This window comes from Canis lupus, chromosome 8 (assembly GCF_003254725.2).
Source record: "Canis lupus dingo isolate Sandy chromosome 8, ASM325472v2, whole genome shotgun sequence".
Lineage (NCBI taxonomy): Eukaryota > Metazoa > Chordata > Mammalia > Carnivora > Canidae > Canis > Canis lupus.
Genome location: NC_064250.1, coordinates 57386271 through 57408179, shown reverse-complemented (window position 1 = coordinate 57408179; position 21909 = coordinate 57386271). Strand labels below are relative to the sequence as shown.

The 21909-nt window shown below is 40.3% G+C and overlaps 1 protein-coding gene across 5 annotated transcripts in view; it reads right to left on the bottom strand.

Annotated features, from left to right (window-relative positions):
- FLRT2 (fibronectin leucine rich transmembrane protein 2) overlaps nucleotides 1-21909 on the bottom strand; it is a 100473-nt gene that overhangs the window by 47642 nt on the left and 30922 nt on the right. For 2 of the 5 annotated variants that reach the window (XR_007412465.1, XR_007412467.1), the window contains one exon: nucleotides 19705-21789. The exons of the other annotated variants lie outside the window; for them this stretch is intronic. The gene's annotated coding sequence lies outside the window, so the exon portion shown is untranslated. Of the gene's footprint in view, nucleotides 1-19704; nucleotides 21790-21909 lie in introns of those variants that run through there. 5 annotated transcript variants of the gene reach the window in all.

Genomic DNA, 21909 nt, shown 5'->3' with positions numbered 1-21909 from the left:
TGAATTCTGTTCACAGCAAAGAGTGCCCATCAGTCACTCAAATGATTAATTATTTGATTGCTACCATTTGGGAAATGGGATATCTGCCCATTTCAGCTCACCAACAGCAAGGATTCTAAAAGGGTTAAAAGTGTTGCCTTACCTTCCAATATAACAAAAAGTGGGGACCTGGTATATTTTTTCTCATGACCTCTGTTTCTTTAAATATTATAGCACAGCTTATACATTATATGAATTAAAATTAATCACACACAAACAAATGACCCTCAAGTGTTTATTTCTGGAAATATTGAGAGAGGCAGTCGTACCTTCAGGGTCTATCCCCCACCACCCCCACACCGAGTAATTTTCAGCATCTTGTGGAGATCATCCGTGTGATGGTTTTCTGCATACAAGGGCTCGAGCCCTAACCTTTCACAAGGACAATCTCACTCCTCAAATGGGCATTGTCTGTAGGTTCTTTTCTTTCAGATGGTTTTCTATGTTTGATAAGTGCAGGGGAAGGGGGTGTGCAGGAAGCCTAAGTTTAACCTCCCAAGTTGTGCAGTGTCACAATGTGCAATTTTTATTCTGAAAAATTATGCAGAATATTGTAGAAACCTATAGCAAATAATTAAAATATATCTCACATATACAGAACCATATAAAACGATTTTTTTTTTTCTACAGCCACTACTTAACATCTCTTAAAATTAGGTGCTTTCATCCTGAGTTAATAGTAAAAACAGCTAGACTTTACTCAGCACTTTCTTTACAGGACACATCTGCACGCGACCGACCAATCTCATGCAATCCTCACAATGACTGCAACCGATTGGACTATCATCCCCTTTTTACACATCATAGTCAGGATTCCAACAACAGTAGCTATGATTTATTTACTGAGTGTCTAACTATGTGCCAGACACCTTACTTCAAATGTCTTCACAGTTAATCTGTGCAATAGCATTATAATTGTTGGTTCTCTCGTTATTACCATTATACCAATGAAGAAACTGAGCCCACAGTGGATAAGTAACTTACACCCAAGATAAACATGAATAAATGCCGGGATTCCAACCCAGATTGGCCCAAACATACACTTCTTAACCACTTTGCTCTACTGTCGCAAACAAATGCTAAGTACAAATGAAAATCAGTAAGTGGGGCTGAAAAAGATTTCCAAGAGTAATTGAGTAAATTATTTCTATTTCTTTCTTAGTTTCCCAAACTCAAGCTTTCTATCACACGCATAGAGGCTCCTAGATCAACACAATCCATTACCTGCCCAGCCCCTCATCCCTCACATTCACACACACACACACACACACACACACATCATATGATGTAGGGTCATATTACATCAAACAAATGCTGATCTAGCTATTGAATAGAATGATATGAAGCCTCCACTCATTTTGCTTTACCACCAGCCAGCACATCTAAGAGCAGGACTTGACTATACTTAGGCCTGGTATATATCACACAGAGTATGAGGTGGGAGCTGTTACTAAGTAAATATCTTCCATCGTTAGAGGTGCTGTTCCCTATAAATATCAAACTTCCTAAGAACATTCCAGAAAGACTTCTTATGTACAGCTTAGAGATTCACAAAAATAATGGTCAAAGAAATATTTAAAATTCGTTCTTCCGGGGCCTCCAGATGTCTCAGTCAGTTAAGCGTCCACCTTCAGCTCAGGTCATGATCCGAGGGTCCTGAGATTGAGTCCTGTGTTGTGGGACTCTGCTCAGCAGGGAGTCTGCTTCTCCCTCTCCCTCTGCCCCTCCTCCAGGCTTATGCATGTTTGCTCTCAAACGCTTTCTCTCTCTCTCAAATAAATAAAAATCTTTAAAAAAATTTAAAAATATATGAAATTAATTATTCCTTTCCAAAGCCTGTGTTCTTTCCACTGACAGGCTGCTTCACTGATGAGATTCTCCATTTGCCAACCCTCCGAGAAAAAAAAACCCAGCCACACAAATGAGGAACTCCACAAAAAGAAAACCATGCTCCTCACTGTAGAGAAACACATAACTTAATGCCAGATTGCATCCATGCTCACAGGTACCACCGTCATCCACAGCCAAGGCGTCATCGCTTCAAAGGCTACAACCCCAGTTGAAATGAAATGACAGGATCATTTTTGTCACACATCTAACTCTAGATGGCGTAATACGAAGAAATAACCCTGTACAATGACCCCAAATACTGGATCTTTTTTTTTTTTTTCATTCCAGTGAAATGTGGCAAAGGAACTCTGGGCACCATCTTCCTAATCCCCCGAGATAGACACTACTTTTTTTTCCTGAATAAAAATAATCAATTTTCTTACTAAAATTGGTTTCTAGGGACCCCTGGATGGCTCAGTGGTGGAGCGTCTGCCTTCAGCTCAGGGCATGATCCTGGGTCCTGGGATCGAGTCCCATATTGGGGTCCTTGCAAGGAGCCTGCTTCTCCCTCTGCCTCTGCCTCTGCCTCTGCCTCTCTCTCTCTCATAAATAAAAAAAAAATAGATCTTTACAAAATGAAAATAAAATTGGTTTCTAAAAACTTAAAAATAATTGATACCATTAAACAAACTTTACCATCATTGCAAAGGAAGACTTTAACCTTTTGTTCCAGAAGAAAATGCAAGTCTTCATCCTGGATCAGTCTCCAATGCTAACATCACTGTGCTCATCACTATGAATGTCCATGAGGACCAGGGCTTTGAACCAAAGGAAGGGAACAACCATCAATTTGTTCCGAGAAGTGGAGTTGTGGTAGAATTTTCTAAACCGTGTAAACTAGGATTCAATGGCACTGTCAAAGCATTGTTTTCCTTTCTTTGACCACTAAATATAGAGGCCGGTCTTCTCGGGAAAGCGGCATCCTATAATGAGCCATGCGAAGCTGCGGGCTTGTCATTCAGAGCACTGCTTGCTCTATTCTAGAATCTGGTCGTGGCCCCAGGACTATCTCCAAACAAATGGGAAGCTAATTTGCATAAGCCTCATTTCCATTTTATTCATCCTCTGCCCAAATCTAGATCAGGGGGGTGTTTAATATCATCCCACTGTGGGAGGTCATAGGAATGGAAAGGGCATTCCTGGTCAAGGATGAGAAAGCATAGGTTCCAGAGTTGAGTGTCCATTTCCAAAGCTCCTACCAGAGAAAGCCTGTCGCAAGATACAGAGCAAGAAAAACAAACAAACACAAAAAAAAGATAGATGAAAACATAAGCAGGGAAGTAACTAGAACCATCGCTGTGGTCTTCTCTCTCTATGGATGAGCTAGAAAGCCACCACTGAGGCAGTAGCAGTGAGGTACGCCAGCTACTTAACTTACATTTCCATATTAGTCTTTTTTCTTTTTCTTTTCTTTTTTTTTTTTTTTTTTTTTTTTTTTTACTCCGTGATACATAAGTAAAGACCCAGAGGAAAAGAAAGTCAAAAGGCAGGTGGTTTTCTCAATGTTAAGCATCCTCTAAACAGCAAGACTGAAACACAGTGGTCCCTGTCTGTAGCTCCTTTGCCTTCACCCAGGGGACCTCCCTTCTGCTGACCTGTTGTTTTCTGACACTGCTCTTCATAACAACAGGAATGTGTCCTAATAAGTAAACAAAAGCCTCAGAGGTTCACTCAGCATTTGTCTGTTTTCTTCTCCTTGAACACTAAGCAGTCTGAGACAAACTGTTAACTTAAACTCAACTCTATTGAGGTGTATGAGCCCGATTTTTATTTTTTTTTATGTTTATTTTATTTTATTTTTTTTATTGGTGTTCAATTTACTAACGTAGAGAATAACACCCAGTGCCCGTCACCCATTCACTCCCAACCCCCCGCCCTCCTCCCCTTCTACCACCCCTAGTTCGTTTCCCAGAGTTAGCAGTCTTTACGTTCTGTCTCCCTTTCTGATATTTCCCACACATTTCTTCTCCCTTCCCTTATTTTCCCTTTCACTATTATTTATATTCCCCAAATGAATGAGAACATATAATGTTTGTCCTTCTCCGACTGACTCAAAATGGATGAAAGATCTAAATGTGAGACAAGATTCCATCAAAATCCTAGAGAAGAACACAGGCAACACCCTTTTTGAACTCGGCCATAGTAACTTCTTGCAAGATACATCCACGAAGGCAAAAGAAACAAAAGCAAAAATGAACTATTGGGACTTCATCAAGATAAGAAGCTTTTGCACAGCAAAGGATACAGTCAACAAAACTCAAAGACAACCTATAGAATGGGAGAAGATATTTGCAAATGACATATCAGATAAAGGGCTAGTTTCCAAGATCTATAAAGAACTTATTAAACTCAACACCAAAGAAATGAGCCCGATTTTTAGGTGCGTGGTCTCAAGGTGATTTTCCAAGCATAAATCAGCCTGATGTCACAGTAAACGTGTACACACACAACACACACAGGCATGGGCATCTACATGAACGCAAATTTCTTGAGCAAACATGAATCCCGTTTGAAGGAGAAAACGAAATTACTTCTGAAAACTCTGCAAAAATCCTGCAACATCAACAGCACCTTCCCCGGCTCATTAATTCTGGCCTAAATTTGCTACTGTCAGGCACACTGTCCAGCAGACACCCACCTGCTATTAGGCTGAATGTGCCTGGCATCTTGACATTCTATTGATTCCAATCCAAGGCTTATGTAAAAAAGGCAGCTCAGAGTCCAAAAGGAATTTTAGCCACAAATACTTTGGGAGAAATCCAAACAACTAAAAACAGAAAGAAAGACAAGATGCAAATCTGAGTGACAAAATTGAGACAACCCAAACCAGACTGCTGAGCGCTCAAGGACAAATCTACAAACGGCCCAGGCACCCCCTTTTGAGAACTACTTAATTTTAGGTAATTCCAATAGCCTGTGCATTGGACGACCATCCCCTCCCCGTCTGGACTATTGGCACATAGATTCACAAGGGTATTCATTATTATTCCAATGGTGTTGCTGTTAAGGAAGACCCCGTCAATTCTTGCCCTCTAGATCCCTATACATATTCAGTAAAAAATATGCCGCACTATAAACATGGTCCTGATAATGACAAAGGATTCAGGTTCTTGAGCTCCTAATATAAACCAGAAACTATGTAAAGTGCTTTAAAAGGACTGCGTCCTTTATTTTTTTATTATTATTATTATTTTTTAGGACTGTGTCCTTTAATCTTCAAAACAGTCTGATGCGCAAAGAGTTTGATTTCCATTCTACAGATAAGAAATATTGAGGTTCTGAGAGGCAAAGTAACTTTCTCCGGGCAGCTGGAAAATGAGACGCTGGGGAAGAGAGAGCATCAGGATGCATTTATAAATTTTCTGACACTTCCCAGCCCTTGTCCAACCTCCCCTCCCCCCAAATAACCTACGCCTAAATAAAAGGGGTCTACGTCCAATTTCCAAATCCTGGCACTGGTGGCTTTGGTGGCAGCTGCTTGTCACAGTCAACTAGGCATAAACAGGATGGCTCTGGGGATGTTCTTAAAAACCAGACCAACTCTCTCTTACTTCAGCCAAGAGAAGGCATGTATTTCAGAATAAAAGTAAATTTAAAGAGAGAGAGAGAGAGAGAGAGAGAAGGAGAAACCTGTAATCCCACCGAGCAGCACACAAATTTTCACTGACTCCCACTCCTCCCCGCTGGCCCCCCACGCCCACCAGCCTCTGCAGTTCAAAGACAGCTCTTGGCCGAAGGGGGGCATGAGATCCATCGGGGCCAGCTGGAAGCAGGACCTCACGCTTAGGGGAGAGTAGAAAAGGAGTGGAGACTCACTGCAGATGTCAGTGATCTCAAAGAAAGAATTCAGCCTTTTCCAAAAGCTGGTTTCTATCCGGGCTGCCGGGAGGATCAGAAGATACGAGGTTTCCACTGGGAGGGATGTGTTTCTGCTGCGCTGATATTCCCGAGGTTTCTAAGATGACTGCAGGTTGCTGAGTGCCAGTCTGGGTTTAAGGAGCAGGGACAGCCATCGAGATTTCAACGAGACTCGACTTTACCCCCTTGGCCGTGACAAGCCAGGTGTATTTTACCCTGCAATCGAGCATCTTTGGGTGCCTTTTGAGCATCTCCTCTGCGACTTTGTGCATGTCTCTAAATTTGAAGCAATACTCATTTTTTTTTTTTTTGTAAGCGAATACTCCTACATGGAGCTATGTAAAGTCAGTATGTGAAACAACCAACACGTTCCTCCAAAAGGTTTGTGACACTCCCCGATCTTCATCTGCCCTACCCTGCGGTGGCGTCTGTATGTTTCCTGCCGGTGTCAGGGGTAGGAGGCACTGCCTGGAAGTCCGGCCAGCGCATCCTTCCTGCCGCTCTGTCTCTGACTTAGAAGGTGACTTCTCAGAGTCAGCCACTTAGCCATCTCGCCCTGGTTTATCATCCATCAGCGAGCGGTGCTACCGCTGCCGTTATTATTCAAAATGGTTATGGACTTATAAAGATGTTCTCATCTGATAATAATGTTTGCAATATGCTTTTACACTGCCTAGTTAACAAAGTGCGCCTGTGATTTTCTTGCCGGTGCAAGTCCCAAAAGCTGCTGCCGTGGAATGGTTAGCAGCGTTCTCAGTAGTTACACATGGAAATGCAGGGTGTGTGTGTGTGTGTGTGTGTGTGTGTGTGTGTGTCAATGTATCAAAAAAAAAAAAAAAACCACAACAGATCGGGTGTCCTTTTGTGCATGGTTGACAACAAAAAAGGCAGCACCCCAGGAAATATTAAAAAAATATCTCTTTCCCCCTCAACTCACAACTTAACAGACTCTCCAAAGGCAGTGATTGCCATTTGCTGAGTAAAGGGCCCAATGTCTGTCCTTGACCTCCTCGCTCAAGTCCTATTGACAGGAGAGGAAGTAGAACACACATATTGAAGGCAGGGGATGGTCCTCGGAGGCTAAGAAGCTGACTAATAAAAAGCATACTGCCTAGAAAGCAGAATATTGAAGGGGAGCACAGATGCAGGGAATTAATAAAAATCCGTGCACCTCTTTTTTAATGACGGCAACAGTGGACTTGTGACTAGAATTCTCCTCTTGGTGATGCACTCAACTCTCCTTAATGTCAACAGGAGTTCTATAACAGCACTGCAGGAGAAAAAACGGATGCATACGTCATTTAAAATGAATCACATTTCACTTCCTCCATGTTCACATATACAGAGAAAAATATAAAAATACATTTTAAAAAATCAATTCGGCTTTGTAGCTTTCTACTCCAATAGCAGACATAGGCATCAGAATGATAAGACTTGATAGCCTTTGCATGATTATTTAAATAGGGTCACCCACCATGGGATCCCACGGGCTGCAGATGTGCCAACCCAAAATGAAAAATCCAAGTGGCAACACATTACAAATCGCTCCTTCTTTATTGTGAGATTTGAATTTCCTTTTTGTTTTTAAACAAGAGCGTCATAGTTCGCTGACAAATGTCCTGAGCTATATATAGAGAGGAATAACAATATTTAAGATCGGGGGCAGAGCTAGCTGGCTTTTCACTTCTTTTTTTTTATTTTTTTATTTTTTTAATTTTTTTTTTTTTTTTTTTTGGCTTTTCACTTCTGAACAGAAACACAAACTATGTGCTCATCTTATGATTTTCAGGTCAAGGATTCGGGTTGACCATCAGAATGTTTGGTGCCTTCTGAGCACAGGGTGTCCATGCTCTTGGGGATCTGGAATGCCTTCAAGGTGTGTCTACAAATGCCCTTCCTCCACTGCAATAGACTATAACCATCGTGAAGCAAGCAAGGGGTTTTAATATGGAGAGCTGTAAATCTGAATGAGTTTGATAAGAAAAAAAAAGACAAATGGGTTATTAATTTACCCCCAAAAGGTACAAGCAGTTTGTACTGCCATTGCTTTAGAGATTAGATTCTCTGAGAAACTGGAAAACAAAATCTTTGGCTTTCCTTGGAAGAATGCTAGAGGCAATTTGCTGATTATTTTTCAAAGGAGGAAAAAGAAGGTGTTGAAAACTCTTAACAACATGTAAAGTTCTGAGTTTGCAAGCACCAAAACACAAAACAATGATAATGTTTTAGCACTTTATAAATGTAAGTCACTCTACTCTTCGGAGATATAGATACTTTTCAACAAAGTACAGGATCCCTGCCTCTATGCCCAAATAGAGGAAAACAGCCAAATACTTTAAAGCATCAGAAGATAACCATGGTGATAAAATACATAGCTCTTGTCCTGAAAGGAAAATAAGAAAACACACGTAATTAAAATGGCAGTGAATCTGAAAGAAACCCAGATAACTCTGGTTTTGGTCATCAGTTTCTGAGACTGCCTCTGATGGCTGGAATTTCAAATAACAGCACAGATTGTAAAGACAGGAGGATCATTTTATCTCAACATTGGTCACTGGTGAACCCAATGGGAGGTAACTAGTCAGAGAAAGTGCAGACGATAAATAAACAAGGTCCTGAATAATCTCTCAGAGAGTTAGTACAAGAAGCATTCTGTCCAATTCTAGAATATATGCTCACAAATGGAGTTTTACCAGCAAGAAGGAATTAAGGTTTACTCAACTCCTTAAAAGCTATGTCTCCCCCAGACATGGTACTAAGTACTTAACATATATTCCTTGCTTTAATCTGCTGGATACCCCAGCCAAGTGGGTAGTATTATCACTTCTTTACAGATGAACAATTTGATACTGGGCAGTGAAGGCGCTAAGCACTGGAAGGAAGGCGAGATGGCCTGAGGTGACGCAAAGGCAGGCCCCATTGTGTCCTCCCTTGTGCATACACTCACTGGAGGGACAGTGCTACCACAGCCCACTCCTGCAACAGTACATGGCCCCAAAGGGAGAAGGACAGTCCGAGGCAGGGTTTTCAATACTTCACTGGAAGCAATGTTGGTTGGGGGCCTTGGGAATCCAAACGGCTCCTCTCCCCGATGACACTGAGCTGCCATTTGCCTGGGATTACTTCTGGAGAGACCCACACACCTGTTTCCAAAGCTGAGAACTATCTCATTCCCCTCGTTCCAACCCAGCTTGTACTTACAAAAGTGGTGAGTCAATTTGTGGACATCCAGCTTCTGTTTCTTGAGCTGCAGAAGCCCTTAATCCATTTTCAAACAATGTTTTGAGGAACAGACAGAGGTACTAGTAAATATTTTTTGAGTTTGAAGAAATATTTATGTGAGCCCTTAATCAAACTGCCGTCAGCTCCAGAAAATGAGAAATGGGGTTGTAAGTCACAAAGTCCCTTGATCCACCCACCCACACTCCACCCCAAGGCACACAGAAGTATCAGATATACACATTAATATTTACCTGGGCCCGTTTCACACATGAGGACTGTGTGGGATGATCTGGGTCCAGGTTTTGAGATCTCAGTGAGACAGTAAAAGTCCAGGGGCAAAGGTTGGGAATGAACCACCTTCAGGGTTGGGTTTTAGCCAGCTGAACCACTCCCTTGGCAATCACAACCACCTATTATTACAGGCTCTGTGCTAGTATCTGCCCAATTTATAAGACAAGTGCACCCATTAAGTGTATGAAAAATCATGTCTGATAACTTTATTAAATAAAAGCCAAAGGGAAAAATATTTGCTTACCTAATGACTAAGGCCTTTCCTGCCAAGTAAATCTATAATCAGGTGGGCAGTATCCAGAGATCAATTTCAGTGGAAATGAATCTTAGCTGTGTTGGTAATGACCTGGTCTCCTCTTGAATGATGGCCAATGCCTTTATTGCCTGCTGAACCCAGTTATGTCCTGGGTGAATTTTTTTCCAAAGGAGAGTGAAGAGATGCAATTCAACAGTGGAAAATATTCCATTTGGAAGAATAATGATTTGGGAAGATAACAAATTGCTCAACAGGTTCCTCATAAGCCTCACATCAAAATAGAGCTCTATAATTAAGGAGAAGGTGGTCGTACCCACATGAGAAGCCTTGGAACAAATTTCCACATGAAGTGATGGCTTAATAGGAGCCATGTAGCTAAATTCCTTTGCACTCAAAAACAAACAAACTCTTCAATTTATTTAAGAAATAAAAGTGAATGCAACATTGGCAAAATATAGCATAAAGGCACAAAAATGAATAAAAGATTAGAAAAAAAGGAATCTTGAAACTTCTAATATCCTTCAAAAGGATTAAGATGTTAGTTAACAAGCAGTACCAAAGCCTCCACACACCTCTTTTTGTATCAGGATCCTTTCTGACCTCTTAGTATCAACAGTTGTGAAACAAGCAAGACCACCATGAATTTCTATAGCATGAGAAGTTGCCAGGTAAAATAAAATAGGATACAAAAAATAAAAAAAAATAAATAAAAAAAAGTAGGATACAAACAGAGCATAGGACATATGTATACAAAAAAAAAATCACTGTTTATCAAGAATTCAAATTTAACTGGGCATCTCATATTTTTATTTATTAAATCTATTAACCATATGATCAAGCAGTCATGAACAACTTTTGAATGAACTGTTTTTGATCTGGTGAATGGTGCAACCAGAGGTCATTAATCACTAGTGTGCTTTGTGGTTTCCTAAGAAGCTCTTTGAAAATGCTGACTCCTGAGACCTGAGACTTTCCCCTAGAGATTTGTCCTTCTATGGGCCAAACAGCACTACACTGACCTATTCCCAGGTGAGTCCTGATACACATACATTTGAGAATGACTGTTTTAACCCAGACTAATAAAAAAAAAAAATGAAGACACAGTAAGCTTGGTTTCTCTGATGGTTCAAATCACTCCATTAAGCCTTTAGAGGCGGATCAGATAGATGTCTGAAATCTTAAGATAGTGTTAACTTGAGAATGCCAAAAGGAGATGATGGAAACCCAAATGTTGCTTAGGAAAATATCATCATGGAGCACTTCTTTACTAACCAGCTGAAGACACTGAGGGAAAATCACTCACTTTAAATTAGCAATCCAGAAGCACAACCAAGAATAGCATCGCTGACACCTGATGCCAGCATTCACCCCATGCTGTCATTTCTAAACAATTTCTCCTTACATCCTTTCTTGAACAGCTGAAAGAGTTGGCACACCCAACAGAAGGAGCTGAGACATTTTTCTATCCTTAGCTAATGCGTAAACTCCTTAGCTACAAAGTAACTGTCCAATCACAATATAACATAAAGAAATCCACATTTGAATCAGGAATTATCTCAACAGATGTAAGCTGTTTCTTCATTGTATCAGTAAATGTTAACATAGCATTAAAAGTGAGTAAAGAAAAATCTAATTGCACTTTACTGAATATAAAACCCAATTACTTTTTGCTTCCAAGGATATGAGGAGTGTGTGTGTGTGTGTGTGTGTGTGTGTGTGTGTGTGATGTCTGTGGTATGAGTGATGGAGGAGAAAGTGTTTCCTTCTCTTACTATTGGCAGAATTTCTTTTCTGTGATATCCTGGCCATTGGCTACAACTCCCCAACACCCCTCCATTTACAATTAATGAGAACTTACCTCCCATGAAGGCTATGTCTGACCATGCGAGTAGCTGACTATGAAGTTCAAATGTCCAGAAACATGACTCAGTCATGGCAAGATGATAGCATAGAAACTGTGGCTACTCAGCTCTGAGTGGCCAAAAACTAGAGAGCTAATAAGGCAACGTGGACTATAAGCAACAGAACTTTGGTTTAGTGGAAAGGAGTGATAAAAGCTCTTTCTTGTGAGTTATTCTGACTTTGGTTCAAATCCAAGTTCCATCCTGATGGGCCATGAGACCTTGGGCAGGTGACTCAAACCCTCTGAGACCCTTCACCATCTGTAAAATGTAAATAAGAGCATCTAACAGAAAAAGCTACCATGAGGATTAAATAAATTAGTATGTGTGAAGTATCTACCACAGGGCAGGGCACATGGGTCACTAAATGGTAAGAATGAGAAGCACGAGTATGTGGTTCTCTGGGCCCATGGGGTCACCATATACGTCCTGATACTGAGGTATGGACCAGCTCTGTGCCTGGCTAAGTGCAGAACAAATGAACAATAAAAGAACATCAAGATCTACTCACTGTCCGTTTATAATTGTCTTACAATCAAGTAACCAGTACGTTTCATAACCCCTGCCGTGAACATTGGATCTGATTAATTAATGCTAATACAAAAAATTTCAAGCCATGCTGCCCTGGTTCCCCGTATCTCGATTAAGGAGATGACCCATATCTGCTTGAGAAGCACACAAAAGTGACACAGGTCATATACCACAAAAAGACAACACAGAAGTACAAATGCCAGTTGATGAATAGCTGATGAATAGTGGGAGAAGTGGTATAACTGATAACATCTATGAGCTCAGAGGAAGAGGGAACCACCACAGCTGAATTCTTCATGGCAGATAAGCCACTTGAAACTGGCCTTGGAAAAGAAGTGGGATTTAGATAAGCAGAGAAGAGGAAATCCTGGGTGTCTGATACAAGTAAAGCTGCAGAAATGAGAAAGCACAGGGCTGTGATGACTTTTTGACAGATAGTGCATTATCCAGGTCATTTGCAGCACTGAATGCCAGGCACAAAAAATGGCCCATTGCTATTTAGGCCTGTGGTTCTCAAGATTGTACTGTGTGTCTCAGCATCATACAACTGTCAAATAATCATCTTCAAGACTCCACCCAAAAATTTTTTGGAGCTGCTTAGATAAGATTGGCTGTAGAGTACATACGGTCTTAGTAAACTGGCACAATGTGTCCCTTCTCCAACACACACACACACACACACACACACACACGCGCGCGTGCATTTCCATTCCACTGACTACAAAACAATGGTATTTCTTGATAAATTGTTTATATGATAGGAAGCAGGGGCCATGAAGAGCTTTGGTAAACCCAATCAAGAGACACTTGATAAAGAAAGAAGGTGCTAACTGTATTCTTCAAATGTCAAATGGAGAGTCAGAGAAGGAGAGTCCACTATAGCTCTTCCCCGGTGGACTCGCCTCAGTCCACCTTGTTACTCCACTATCTTGGTACTCACGTCCCTTTCCACCATGGTAAGAAAGTTAATAAAACACCAAACATATAATTATCTTTGATTTCCTTTTTTTGGCATCAATCTTTAGCATAGCCTTTTGGAACTGTCAGTGGAAGGGATGGGCTCAGAGTTTAGGCAAACTATTCCTTCCTTCTTATGCCTACATCCCCTGGATTACACTCTTCAACTGCCAGGTAGGCACCATTAAATGAAAATGTCACAGTATGCACTGCCTGGTCCCCTAATCATTTAACATTCTCCATATCACATACTGTTCTTTATGTTTATAGTCTGTTACAGCTTCTGAAATCAATATATGAGTGTGATGATTTCCATTTTAAAAGAAATTCTAGAAGATAAAAAATATTACAGCAGATACAAATATAAAAACATTATAGCCAACCCTGAGCTAATACCATGGTGACTGTTAAAATGATGTACTCTTCCAAAGGAAAAAAAAAAAAAAAACATTAGCAGAGAGCATCCCATACTAAAATAAAATATATCCATTTTGCCACTTGGACTAGAGCAAAATAGATGAAGGAAAGCTCTGGGTTCCAAATCCTTCAGATATCACCAGGGACCAAGACACACGGTTACTACTTTATACCACCCAAACACAGTATCACTGAGAAACCTAAACAGACACACTTTCAAGAGATAGGTCTTACAAAAACTTGAAGAAACAAGGCTTTAAAATCTAAACTCAGGGATCCCTGGGTGGCTCAGTGGTTTAGCGCCTGCCTTTGGCCCAGGGCGTGATCCTGGAGTCCTGGGATCAAGTCCTGCATCGGGCTCCCTGCATGGAGCCTGCTTCTCCCTCTGCCTGTGTCTCCTCCTCTCTCTCTCTCTCTCTCTCTGTGTGTGTGTGTGTGTGTGTCTCTCATGAATAAATAAATAAAAATCTTAAAAAAATAAAATAAAATATAAAAAATAAAATCTAAACTCTAGACTCAGTATAGAGTGTGATGAAAAAAATTAAAAAGTGAAATGGAATATATTAAACCACTGGAGTTGTTTTCAAAGAAATAATGAGAATTTAAGGGAAAACACAAACATAAAGCATTCATTAAAACCACACACTTCACTCTTTGCTCTTTGAGCAAGAGTACAAATTAAAGCATACCCATGCAATGCTTTAAAAAATAATTGACCTCTAAATGTGAATTCATTTAGCTGCTTCCAGCACTGTGGCCAGTTTGAGGTAAGAAAGTACAACCATAAGTCCTAATACCTGAAATGAAGAAGAAGTTGAATTATCACATGTGCGATTTTTGTACCTACCGAGTATTTACAATAGCCTCACGTAGATTCTAATCTAGAGTTGAAATGTGAAACCTATGAGCACGAAGGCCTTTCACTTCTACTGGTCAATGCAACGTTGGCAAAAAGAACAAGAGAAGGTCTTTAAAGGAGTCAAGGTATAATTTATGTGTCAACGTGACGACTCTCCCCCCTTGGATGATGGCTGTCAATCCCAAAAGCTAGAGAGGGGGATGGCAGAGGTAGTGTCTTATTTGGCGTGAAGGCAGCTTGTCACTTTCTGCTCTTGATTTTCCTCCTCGGTTGAAAGATGATACGCCCATGTGGAGAAGGCCTGTTTAAAGAATACTGTGGTAGATGAGATGGACCTCCCAGCAGTTTATAAAAGCCACAGAGATTCACTGTCACATTTAATTAGCACGATCCCCAAATTGAACTGACCAGAACTTTTAAGAGAAAACATCTTGGTACCGACAGCACTTGCGAGCATTTTTATTGCTAATGCAAAATCTCCCCAAAAGCCGAGAAAAAAGAATGCTTTCATGACATCACTTCAGAAATGTATTTTTCAGTAGCTCTGATAAAAACCCCAACAAACCATGGTAACCAGAGGGCTTGGGGACAAAACAAACCTCATCTGAAATTCTTAAAACACATTTCCTACTGTGACCGTCTGCAGACTTTTTTTTATCAGAACTCTCAAGTGCAGTGGCAATGGCCTGGCTCCTAATGTCTCCCTTTCTCCAACATTCCTCCCCAAGGGACAAGCTGAATGCCTCCAGTGTGATGTTTGGTGCAGGGAATGATCTCTTGCCTGTGCTGTCCTTGCCCTGCCCCAGTTCCATGGTCCCAGCACAGAGGACTCCACGCTGGGTTCTGGGCTCCTTGTTGCTCCTACTGTCATTTATGTCTCTGGTCAACCCAGGGAACCAGAGAGGCTCACATTTCCCCTTCACTCCATCCCAGACTAGAAAAAGGAAGCCTGTACTGACTGTCACTGGTAGCCTTAACGAAAGATGGTCAGCTGCCAAGGATGCGTGGTCATGACAGAGCCACCTTGGGCAGAGTTCTTCTCTTTCTAGAAATCCCAAAGCAGTGCTCAAAGGCACTACAGTCATCACCAATAGTGGCCAAAGTGCCTCCTTGTGCCCCACAGTCTTCACTCATTTGCCCAGTGTCCCCACAGGTCCATCATGATACAGTCCCTCTTTTTCAAAGGAGTGTAGTTGCCAGGAAATTACTGTTAAAATGTTAGCTATTTATCATAAAAGTGTTTACTGATCAGTTGGTATCATAGTTGGAATTTCTAAGATAAAAGACTGATCTGCTAATCTTTAACAGAGTAAGAGGCAGGGAGGGGCAGCTAAAGTATACCAGGCACTTACATACCATGTCTCTTGACCTCTGCTCCATTTCACAGACCATGAAACTGGGTTTCAAGAGATTATGTAACTGACAGGAGAAAGATGAGTAGCCCAAGAATGAGAGGTGAGAGCAGCCAAGGTGGGGCTCCACAGAGAGCAGAGGAGGCGTGATAGGGTCACTGGGTCCCAGACAAGATTTATGGAAAGGAAGAAGAAAAGACGAAGGAAACAGTGGGTATAAAGACAAAAGAAACTGAGTATAGAGCTGAATCACCTTTTTTTTTTTTTTTTTTTTTTTGTGCCCCTCCCCTCTGGTCCAGAGCTGCACCAAGTCTCCTGAACATGAGCCCATGTTTAAGGAAAATCCCCATTCACATTATATAAGGCAAGCGAAGTTAAATTAATTTGGAAATACACCTAGCAATGACTGTTGTCTTGGTCTATCAGTGCCTCACACACGGTCATTAAGGTTTTCCAATCATCTTTTAATTTCAGTGCTCATGCATATAATAACCCCTTCGATTGCCCAAGCAGGGCCCTCCTACTCAATGAGAAACAGAGTGACTTGCCTAGCAGGGAACTAGAATGAAGCCGTGTGCCTTGTCGCATGGGCTCGTGTTCTTCCCCCCGCACCTCCTTCTCCCAAGTCAACAAGGTCCTGATTTCACCATCCCATCCGTATTTATCCCATTATGAAACAAGGAAGGGGCCAAATTCTCAAGGGACCAACCACAAGGAGAACATGGATGACTAATTTCCAAATAAGTGGTAAGACTCTTGGCATAGCAGCTCTGGTTCAAGCCTTCTCTAATCACCTGCTGGGGAGGCGGAGGGGAGGGTAACCCACGTTGTTCACAGAAGTTGATAAAGCTAAGCATTCCCTTGATCTTTAGAGGAAAACAAAATTCACTGAACAAGTTATTTACTTTGTTCTAGGCTCCATTCTTTGCAGATACTAACACATTCAATCCTAACAGCAACTCCATGAGTAGGTACTATGAGTACGTGCGTTGTACACGGCAGGATCCTGGGGCAGGGTGATAAAGGAGCTTGTCCAGTCAGTCTTCTACATACTTCTCTGCAGTGGCAGAGAATTGAGGTCTGAGTCCAAACAGTCTGGCTCCAGAATTCACACTCTTAATCCACGCAATATGGCAATAGGGCAAACGCACCCATGGCATATAGTGTCTGTTTTCCTAGAAACCACCATTTTAGTATAACAGGAACAGTATAGAAGGAAACTTAGAGCTTCTAAATACCTTTGGAGTGTCTATTATGTGCAGGCACCATGCCAGTGGTGGGAATACTGTGATGTTCACACCACCGTGCAGGTGCCCACAGAGTTCTGAGTGGACATGTCCCCATGTCCATGTGGGAGCTGAATTGGTTCTACTACTTCTGTAAAGCTCAAATCCACAATTCTGCTCCCAATTTATTGGATGTATTTGCACACTCCTTCCCTGGCCCAGCTGCTGTGGGAGAAAAAAAAAAATTGGCCCCTCAGCACAGGCTTCATCACATTTTTCACTTAAATAGGTTCCAATAAATGTGTCCTTCCTGCAACTTTCAACAATACTGGTTGAATCATGAGAAGTTCTGCATGACCTGTGGAAACTATTTTCATTACTTTTCAGTCACAACACAAATATGAATACCGTTTGAAAGTTCTGCACTGGATTACCTTTCATCTGGCAGAAACAGACTGTGTTGTTGTTGTTGTGTCATAATGACTAATTCACAAATGACCTAATTGAAAAGTACTTACACTTGCTTCATTCCTGGGAAGCCGATACATGGAAGGGATATGTTCCTTTTTATTCAGGCCAAAGATTTGATAGGGCCCAATACTGAGATTGTTTTTCGGCCACCAGATGACATTTTCTTTGGATGCAAGTAGTCCAGGGATATCAACCCTGTGTATTTTAACTACATACTTGGATCAGCTAACTGAACAATACCAAATACTGCATTTTCCAAAATGCTTTCACCAGAAACTTCTCTCTCTCTCTCTCTCTCTTACACACACACACACACACACACACACACACATTCATAGAGTGGTAAGAATGGCTCCTGTAGGATTCGCCTTGAGAATTTACCAAGTGTTATCTTATGGGTTGAAAATCAGGATGATCCCTGGATTCTTTTAAAAAGCCATTTTATTCTTGGACAGCGAACTTTGATTTCAGTCTTGAATGGAGTAAGAATCTGTTACATTTATCTCTCAATGAAACTTTCCCTTGAAAGTTTCTACAATCCCACCCAGTCATCATCCATTGAATACTATCTCCCCTGACCATGCATGGCTCATCAGGGTGCTCAGTCCACAGCACTGACTCCCCCCCCACCACACCCCCCGCGACAAACACATCTAGAAATTATAATTGGCTCATGCGCCCTCTTGAAGGCTTCCAACCAGAAGGAATTAGGCAAGTGCCAATATGAAAGTGGATCTCTAGCCAATCATACCCTCCCTTGTCTTCCAGTCTCCATCGAGTAAATAATCAAGATACTTCATCAGGAAACTATTGGCACAGTGGCATTTGCAAATTTCCCTCCATTTGTGGTTTTCCTACTCTGGTTCACCTGTCAGCATGGCCTAGATGTGGCAGGGGGCAAAGACCCATCTTTCTTATTCTAATGGTTGGAGGTGGAGGAAAATCTTACACAAATTGGTGCATTTTGCTTATTCATCCTCTATTAAAAGCACTCCACAAGCAGTGAAGTTTCTGTCCGGAGGATTAATAAAAAAAAAGACTTTTTCCCCCCTAAGATATGGCCTGTTGGTTGGCATTTTGTAATAAATTCCATTATAGGCTCTAAACCTTCCCAAGGACCCATGGATTCAATAGGTACGAATACATCAGTGTCATGTCAAGCACATTTTCCCTCATGACTTGCAACAGCTCTTTCAATGTAGGAGTATTTTTTAATGCTATTTCCAAATGTCTTTTAAGCATGACAACCCCAAAATAGCAACTTTTTAAAACGCTAACAATCTGTATTTTAAAACCAATAACCTGAGCACAAGAACTCTCAAGCATATACACCTTAATGCATCCCCAAGTACATGGTTCCATTTGAAAATTTTAAAAATAAAGAAATTTGGTCACTGGTCATGTATGTATTGGAGAGCTGATACTATTCCTATTAATAGGATTAAGAAACTACTGGGGTTCCAGAGACTACATAATACTCTGAATAGCTCCATCAAGATCATTATTTTTACATCCAGCCCACTAAAACAACTGCAGAATCCACTTGTCTCATATTCACATTGTAACTTAAAATGAAGGTGACAGATTTCTTATGAGAAAAGGAACAGCATGCAATAGATATTATGACAAAAGCTATTTTTTGACTCTATACATACTGGAGGTATTAATATCATTCTTCCTATGCAAAAACAATATATGACACCCCAGACTGCATGTCATTTGGATCAAGAAGATTTTCATTATCCTCATCCTGTACCATCCTCCCCCCCAAAAAAAAAGCCCCCAGAGACAAACAAACAAAAGCAGTTTTTAAAACAGGATATTTCATTCACATTTTCCTAAGATCCCTGAAAGGGATAGAAGTGACAGAAATGGAAGTCTAGTTTAAAAGAAAACTCAGGGGGGGGGGGGGTGCCTGGCTGGCTCAATCAGTAGAGCATGTGACTCTCAATCTTAGGGTCATGAGTTCGAGCCCATGTTGGGGTAGAGTTTACTGTAAAAAAAATAAACTCTAGGATTTCTATGGCTTTATACCTTGACTCTTATATATATTATTAATTGTGTTTCTACTAACTGCTATAGTTAATAACTCCACTACTCTCTTCTTACTGTCATATAAATGGCAAGATAGAGATAAGATAAAACCAGGGATCTCGTGATTAATTTCATCTCTCCTTCTTACTATAAAATGACTGGTGTATGTTCAACAGCTTCTCTTTTAATATTATATAAATATATAAATTATATTATATAAATATAAAATTATATACCCATTAATTCAGGAGTTTGAATTCCCTTTAATATTGAGGAAGTAACATTTTAAAAATCTCCAAGCCTTGATTGAATTATAAAATTAAATTGCTTGCTTTTTGGTAGAGCCAAGATTCCATGTGAGAACTAACTCATGATTATACAGGAAATATGAAACAGGAAATTAGTGAAACCAAAGGAAATACATTTATTACTGCACAAACTTCTTATGACATGACAGGCCACATGAAATAGCGCTTAAAGTATGAACTACCCCATAATAATCACCACCAGAACTTACACATGAATAGTACCCTTCAACTTATAAATCACTTTTAGATATAGTCTCACATCTGATCACTACCAAAAAATCCTTTGAAATCAGCACTATTATAATCCCCATCATATAGATGAAGAAGCTGATCTGCAGGATGATGCAGAGCTGCACAGTTTAAGAACTATTACATTAAATTACATATCATTTGTTTCAATCATGTTTCAATCATGATAGGTAGACTCATATTTTTCTGTAATAGTGTTACCTATGTCTACAAAAGACACAGAAAATAGTTTTCTGTGGTCTACAAAAGACAGAGAAAATGATAGAACCCAACTTTCAAATACTTTATTTTTATATTATCTATGAGTTCAATGGTGCACTCCAAACCCCAGCCCTTTTTGCCAAAGACAAAGTGTCTTCACACAAATCCTCCATAAATATACTTGGAGTGATCTTCATTGGCCCAGTGGAGAGGTAATGATTTAGGCTTCTAGTTACCTAAATATGTTTCTAACTCAGGTTGTCAGTGATAGATATTGTTTATTCAATTTTTTATTTTCCTCTATTTCTCTAAGTTAATCCATTTGTATTAAATGAGGAAAACATCTCACTTTTAACATTGCCAAATTGCTACTCACTGTGAATTTTTTTAAAAAAAATTGCTAAAGTTTCTAAGCATATCTATCCGACTCAACTAATACAGAGTCATTGACCAAATCAATTCATGAGACATGAAAAAAAAATGCCATTTGGTTATAATATTCTACAGGTACAGGCAGAGAAGTGTAGTTTTCCAAGTGCCACTTCGGTTTTCTGTCACATAAATATTGAAAATGGAGTCACCGAAAAGCTTGTGCCCGTCCTTTACTTCCTCTGATAAATATCATCTTATGGAAGAGTATCAGTGCCCTGACTTCCAGCTGCCCTTTTGAGTACCACATGTAGGACTACTTTTTTTCATGGCTTTTTTATGCTAAGGTTTTTACATCATCTCCCTTTCAACTCCAATGCAGAGTTGAACTCCAATGTCTTTACTGGGATTCAAAGTCAATTATTAGCTATTATGTACAAATAAATACCAGATACATCCATACTCTCCACCTAAGCCATTTAACTTTTTTTTTTTTTTTTTTCAAGAGAAGTCCGCTCTTTTTTTTTGGTTTTCTTTTCTCGGGTCACATTTAAGTATTGAGGTCTGGAGATTACAGAAGATCTGAAACACGTCAGTCACAAAAAGTAGGACTTGGATAGGGAGATGGCATTCAATGCATCTGCTATTTGTTAAATAGCACAGACTCTGGAGTCAGGTACAGCTGGTCCCATTCCAATCTCATCGCTTCCTCATTGTGTGGCCCTGGCGACAGTGTGATATTATTTGGGACAACCATCACAATTCATAATTGATAAGCCTTCTGGAAAGATTAAATAGAGTAAGGCAACAGTGTCTAGAAAACTGTAATTCTCAAAAACTGATATGTGTTTCTTCTCTTTAAGGAGTGTATATGTTATAGATGCCAGTGGATGTCTAATTTTATGTAAGAAAAAATAGATTTAAAATACATTTATTTATTATTTCTTTTTATATTTAACACTGTGAAAATAGCCTCACAAAAGGAAACCAAAAAGCTCAGGCTTTACTCCACACGGGTTCTCAACTGCCTCTAGGTCTGGGACTCAAGAGCTCTGTCCCTTCATGCAGGGTTCTGTTGCAACCCTTTGATTTCTCCTTACAGTATAAAATTTCCTTTGTTTAATTTCATTGGCCTGTTTCCCTTGGGTCCTTCTGACCATTTATGTTCCTTGTTGTTTATACTGTTCAACCATCAATAGATTTCATTTTGAAGAACATGATGCAATCCTGTGATGCCATTCTTTCCTGTTATTGAACTGTTGTTGCCTGAAGAATGTCTTAAAGAACACGAAAATAATTGATGTCCATGAGCATCATAGTCTTCAAGACATTTATGAAATAAATTAGGTATCTTGTATCTGGATTAAAAAAAAAAAAGAACAGTGGGTCAAGTTGGAACCAGCTATAAACTATCTGATGTGTCATACCCGTCTATTCTCTCCCTCTCTCCACTACTTAATAGCATCTCAACTGATAAT